This window comes from Haplochromis burtoni, unplaced genomic scaffold, assembly GCF_018398535.1.
Source record: "Haplochromis burtoni strain Fernald_Lab_line unplaced genomic scaffold, NCSU_Asbu1 Contig_182, whole genome shotgun sequence".
NCBI lineage: Eukaryota > Metazoa > Chordata > Actinopteri > Cichliformes > Cichlidae > Haplochromis > Haplochromis burtoni.
In genome coordinates, this window is record NW_024582543.1 from 718974 (window position 1) to 725867 (window position 6894).

The following is a 6894-nucleotide window of genomic DNA, read 5'->3' on the forward strand; positions in this document are numbered from 1 at the left end:
GTATAAGCAACAAGTTGACTGTAATGAGTCGTTCATCAGCACTCCTGATCCAAGACTGTACACTGGGTAATTATTCACTAGAGCCAGCTGGAGGCACTATATTAGTGATTCGTTCATAGTTATCCATAAAGTGAGGGGTTTGATTGAAACACAAAGTGATAGAGTAGTCATGAGGAACTGCTGAGGCCACACAGACAGAGTAACAAATGTTAAATATTAATTAGATTTTTAGTAATGAATAAGCAGTTATTGTTTTGGGTTGATGAATATTTGGATCAGAGTTGATGAATTTTTGTATGATTATGAACCAGTCCTCCTCCCCCTCCTCCATCCCACCCAATCCCTAACATCCTGTCACACCAACCCTCTGCAATTACTCCTTCACTACATCTTTGAATCTCTTTTGTGGTTTTCCTCTTTTCCTCCTCCCTGGCAGCTCCATCATTAGCATCCTTTGTCCATTATCTCCACTATCCCTCCTCTGCACATGTCCAAACGTTCTCAGTATTGCCACTCTAACTTTGTCTCCAAACTATGAGTACCACCATCTCCAAGTCATACACCACCGCAGGTCTCACTACCTTCCTGTAAACTTTCCTTTTGACTCTCGCTGCTATCCTTCTAGCACTCATCATCTCCACCCTGCCTGCACTCTCTTCTTCACATCTCTTGTGCACTACCTCTCTCTTTGGATGGTTACCCCCAGGTGTTTCACCTAATGACACACTAATATCGTATTTTCCAGCTGGTTCTGTAGGAAGTAATTGTCAGAAGTTCGGGTGGGAGAGCACTGATGAACGACTGATTACACATCGGTTCATTCCTGAGTCATTCCTCTCTTGTTCTAACTAAGCAAGTTTTTTTCTGCCCTTTATTGTAAAATCTTAGAGCTTTTTTGTGATATGTATGTTTTATCTGGAAATAAAGTAATTCTGTTTTCATTAAATATGATTTCAGTTTTGCTACAGCTGGGACTCTGCATTTCTTCAGGAGTTATTTTTTTTAATCGATCAGTTATGATAAGCTAAAGCATACTGAATGATGCTTCAAGTCCGTGCCGATGTGCCGACAGAAGCCCTGATGCACGCATGGACACATGCTGGCAGGAGCACACAGAGTTTGTGAGCTGCTGATGAACTGGTTACTGTCTCTATCAAGGCTCGTTATGCCCCTTCAGTCAGAGACGGTGTACAGAGGATCTACTTTTTTTCTCAGCAAATAGGACCGTAGCCCCAGATCATTTCGTCCAATGGCGATCATCGAATGATTCCGTTTATGAATCAGACAACAAGAAACGAGAAGGAAACCGCCTATTTTGAAGATATTCTCACAGTTTTGTAGACTACAAGCAGTTCTGCTTTTTCTTTCCCTTTCTGCTGTTACGCTCCCACGGACAGATCAGATTTTGTTGTGGCATGAGTTTTGTTTGTTTGTTTTTATATATATGGGTGGCTGCCACCCTTTTGTATTGGTTTTAACAAGTGGGCATGACTATTTACTGTAACACAGCATTTAACCCGCAGACAGATAGCATCTACGTGTGCACTACATTTCCAAATACATTTCAAATTCTTTTGAATGGGGAGCTTGATGATTTCTTAAAAAAAAAAAAACTGCTGTCTGTGAATACAGCTCACACTTTATCCTACCAGTATTAATGTGGTCTGTTCTCTTTCAGTGCTGTTATTCATGAAATTCAGAGTATTTGTGTTTACAGGGGGACATTAATGAAATGAATCCTTGGCTTTTGTGTGTCTGTGAGATGGTAATTAGACTGTGTGCATGAGTGTGTTTTGAACATGCAGAGTAAATTACTACCTTTGATCACAGAAATGAAATGTTTACTCATTTGCGCAACTCCGTCCCTGAATTCGCAATCTTTCCTGTTTTTATTGTTAATATAAAAATAAACGAGTGACTCAGCTGCATAGCAGAAATGAAAATCTGTCCACATTCTCGATTTGATAGATAAGACGTTGACCTTCCTGGAAATTCACTGCGGTAAAGTCGTTTGAAAGTTTACTCAAATTTGACTTTGGCTCGCGAGCCTGCTGTTCCTTCAGAAGTAAACACAGTTTGAATAACATTTCCCTTCTGTGGACTTGTTTCTCGCTAAAGTGAGAAATAATTCTGTTTGGTGAAGCATCTGGATCGCTCTGCTTACATAGTTTGTCTCCTTAAGAAGAAGGAGAGCGATCGCCCTTATTTACTCTGATACTAGTCATTCCTTTACCGTGTACCCACATCCATCCACGCTGACTTTGTCAAGCTGCAGTTTTGACAGCTCGCTTGTCTAGTTTAGAACAGGGGTGGAAAATCAAAACAGGGCACTCATGGGAGCGTGTGACCAGTATAATCACTGGTTCGTTAACACAAAGGACCGGTTTCACACCATAAACATTCATTCGTTACTCTGTAGAAACACTAAACAGTCTCTCTTTGTTTTAAGCCTGCCATGGGAAAACATACCCACATTTCTGTTTTTCAGGTTTTACCGGTGCTTTATACTCTGTCAGTCTTATAACTGGGAAATTTACTCATCTGACTGGAAAGATGTGTGTCAGATCTATGGGGGCATAAGGTATATTTGATGTTTGTATTTTTATGACATGCACGTATATATATATATGCTTTAAAGAGATATATTCCTCCCACCACAAGTTGCACCTAAGTCACTTTGCCTGGAAAGCACATGCGTACTCTCATTCATCAGGAATACTTTAAACATTTTCAAGGGGCTCCAATTTCAGCAGCTGGTTTCCATGTTTCATGTTCTTAGTGCTGCGTAGAGATGAGAACAGTTCCTTGTACGGGCCTGTCAGAGGCACCACCATATCAACATCCTGATGGCTAGTTGTGGCTCTACTTGCAAGGCATTTTTATGTTTGCAGGAGCAGAGCCTGAGGCTGTCCATCTGTGATTCCTGTCTGTCCCTCTAAAGGAAACACAGGAGTGTCAGATAACAGAGGATGTTGTTCTGGTTTGTAGAGGACGCCGAAACACTATGCAGACATTTAGAGAAAGAAAGAATGTATGCTTTATTGATCCCCGTGGGGAAATTCCTCTCTGCATTTAACCCATTCACTCAGTGAGGCAGTGGGCAGCCATTGGGCACCCGGGGAGCAGTGTGTAGGGATGGTACCTTGCTCAGCGGTACCTCAGGGTAGCTGTTCAGGGGAATCGAACCCCTGACCTTCCGATCACGGGGCCACCACTCTACCTACTAAGCTATCCCTGCCCCTATTTACCTCTGGAGCCTCACATCTGTGCAGTTTGTGACTACTGTCTCAAAAATCAGAGTGGACAATAATAAAGCATATTTACTTATTGTAAATACTTTTACTGGCTGGGTTTAGTTTCTCTGCCTTTCAAAACAAAGATCAGAGGTGTAACACTGCCGTTGGGTGTATAACTATTATATTTCTTCGGGCATTCTCGTTAAGATGAAAATCGAGCACAAAGTTTGAACAAGAAAAAAATGCAGCAGCAAAAACAACACATCACACTAAACAAAGAATCATTCAAATGTTTTAGGAGTCCTAAAGTACATCAACGCTCACACACTCCTGTCTCATCGGTCCACTTTTAGCTTTGATGGCAGCGCACATTTGTCATGATGTTGCATCGGTAAGATTATGCAGTGTCACATTTATTTCTGTCCAGAAATTGCATTATGTTTTCACCAAGTGTAAAGTCTTCTCCAGAACAATCCCCAAAATTCTGAATCGGGTCAAAATGAAAACTCTGTGGTGGCCAATGCATGTGTAAAAATGATGTCTCTCACATTTTGAGCCAGATGAAACCCAACATTGTCATCCTGGGATATGGCATCCGGAAGAAGAAAAACCCCTGATGGAAAAACCTGGTTATTCGGTATGTTCAGGTACATGGTTGGCCTCATTTTTGGGCACCTGGTGTTACTAAACCTAGACCAACAGTCCACTCCAAGCCTCTATTTGTTTAGTTCAAATCCAGTGGGAACACTTTTTTAGCCAAGAAGTATATATAAACATGTATTCTTCCTCTTTCTCTTTCTCTTAGTTTGACGTCATAGGTAAATGTCACAGACATTTTCTACAGAATTTGGAAAGCAGAAGACATCAAAGACTTCCCATTCATCTAAACCGAGGGTAATTCCTCAACAGGTTTTACTATGAATCTGAAGTTCCCTTAAACAAGAGAAATCCACCAGTAAAGCTTTTATGGATTACCTTTGAATTATCAACCATTACATCCTCCACCTAGTATGTGAGCAGCGGGAATAAAATGCTGCTTTCGTGTCAGTCCAGGAATCATTTATCACCAAGTTTTAAAATGGAGCTTTTGAATGTACGCCACTGGCATGTGCTGTAGCCCCCTGCTGAACATGATGTACATGTGATAAGGCAACGTGAGAACATAGCTGCAGTTTTATCATCTCAAAGTGTTTGCACATATTTTGGGATAGATTGCACTCCAGGGTTTTCTGAACCAACAGTCCAGTTCCTTACTCATTGTTCTGGGTCTTCTCAGGCATGAAATGCATATTAGCAGGTTAGCAAACACACTGCATTACAGTCATGTTTCATGTTGGCAGCAAAGGGAGTTTATTCATTCACTCAACTTTCAAAACAGGGAGTGCTGGATTTTCTCTGGAGCTAAAAAAGTAACAATAAAACATTTTAAAAGACGTCATAGCTACAGTGTAAAAATCTGTTCATTTGTGATAAATTATTATTGAGTACAAATAAAAAGTGAAATAAAGTAAAATAAAAATGATTTTCTTCTATTAATTGCATGAGCTAGAGTATAAGTATAGCACAATTGTATTTCAGTAGATTGGCTCCATTCAAAATATTGTGACTAAAACTGCTTTTTCTGTGTAATAAAAATACAGTACACCAAATACTTGAACATTTGTTTAACTTCTCCTGAGATGTGCATGAACCCAAGCCTTTAGTGAGCAGTGGATTGCTCTTTTCTTGGAAAGCATACATGCTCCATCTAGTGGCGTTTGTTGGCTGCACAGAGCCAGCTCCGGATGTCAGCTGAAAGAAGAGCTTGTTAGTGCAAGCGGTAGTTCAGAGTTTATTCCACTCATCCATGCATTTCTGATCTCACCAGGAGAACAGATGAGAAACTGCGGTAAATGTGTAATTAATAAAGCAAACACACATGGCTTATTTCTTCCCTACCTCAACAAAAAGCGATGGGGGGACCAATCAGTCATTCCCATAGTATGCTTTGTTTCACAATCCTGGAGACTGATAGCTTCTGGACTCTCTCCCAGAGTTTGTAGTCCTTGAGTTTGAACTTGTCATATGGTTCTCATCCAAAGTTAGTTTCTACAGACAAAAGAACACAAACCACCTCCAGAAATGCGGGGGTTCCATAAACACTGCTTCGAAAGTGGTCTTTGCTTTGGTCTTCCTCATTTGTGGCAGTCAAAGAATACAATTTATTTCTCACGGGAAAGCACCTTGTCCACTAATGTTGATTTCCTATCAGTGACAAGGTCTTCTTTTATAATTTGCATAACTAGCAGCGTAAATCAGTTTCATAAATCATAAATCAGCGCTGGCTTGTCCCTGGCTTATCGAAGAATAAAGAAAGCAGAAACGGCTGTTCAAATCCCCACAAGGCTGCCCACTATGTTGATTGGAATGATGGAGCGAGCCGTGGCTTCTCAGAATGGGCGCATTAGACGCAGCACGGATGACATCTTGGAGAAGCTTGCAGCTGCGTTGAGTGCTGAGACTCTGACAACGTCTTGGAGAGGCTCACGGCTGTCGTGAACACTCGTGCTCTATGAGCAAACTGGATAACATCTTGGTGTAGCTGGATAACATCGTGGAGAGGCTCACGGCTCTCCAACGGGAATGGTGAGGAACCAGTGATGGACGTTAGATCGACTGTAAAATTGACATGCAGTTTTTCGCATATGCGGCTACCATATCGGCACCAGCTGCGGTCTCAAGGCTGGAGCTGAGCATAACAAACAACTTCTCCCCTGATAACAAACTGTGTTTGGACTCTTCGTTCCAAACGCCCTTGTATGCTTATCTCCAAGGCCGAGTCGGACGGCGGGTCTGGCCCAGCGCTGGATGAATAGTTGCAGGGCAGGATGGCTGTGTCTGGATCGGCTTACTTCTCACCCCTTACCCACCCCTGTTGCTTGTCACGTGCTTCATGATGTTGTGATGTGGACATTCATGTGCTTTTTGTGCAGAGGAGGTTTTTTTTGTTTTCTGTTCTCATGCTGTCCTCCCATAGGAGCCCAGCATGAGTAGAGGTCTCTTTTTTCCCCTCCTGGACTTGCCCATTGTATTGTACATTTCAGTGTTTTTCCATGGTACTACCGGTCTCCTCCCTATGTGATGTCTGTGTTGTGTATGTAAGGTCGGGGGGCAGGGGGTCCCATTTCGCTGCAGGGCAACTTGCATGTGACAAAGGCTTTCTTGACTTGACTTTCTTGTGTTTTTGTATTTTGTTCTTTATTTATCCCATGGTTCCCAGGTTGTTCGGTTAAGTTTATTAGATTTCCCCCATGTCTTTACCCCATGTGCCCCCCCCTCCCCCCCATGTATATCTGTGAGTTCCCGTGCCTCGTTTCTCCTCCTTGTGTTTTATTCCATGTTTTCCCCAGCCCGTTATGTCTGTGCTCTTCCCGTGTTCTCTCTCCCTCCAGTCTGCTTCTCTGTGTACTTCCTGTTTTACTTTGATAGTCTCCCGTCAGTATACGTCATGTTGTGTTTGCTCCTGCCCTGTCTCGTTATGATTTGAGCCCTCACACTAGCAGATTTTAGTGCATTACTGTTTTGCATAAAAACATTTAATTTGATGATGTTATCAGGATATCTAGAGAAAACAAGCTGATGCTATGATTTTCAAAGTCATCCTTTATTTCATTTTTAG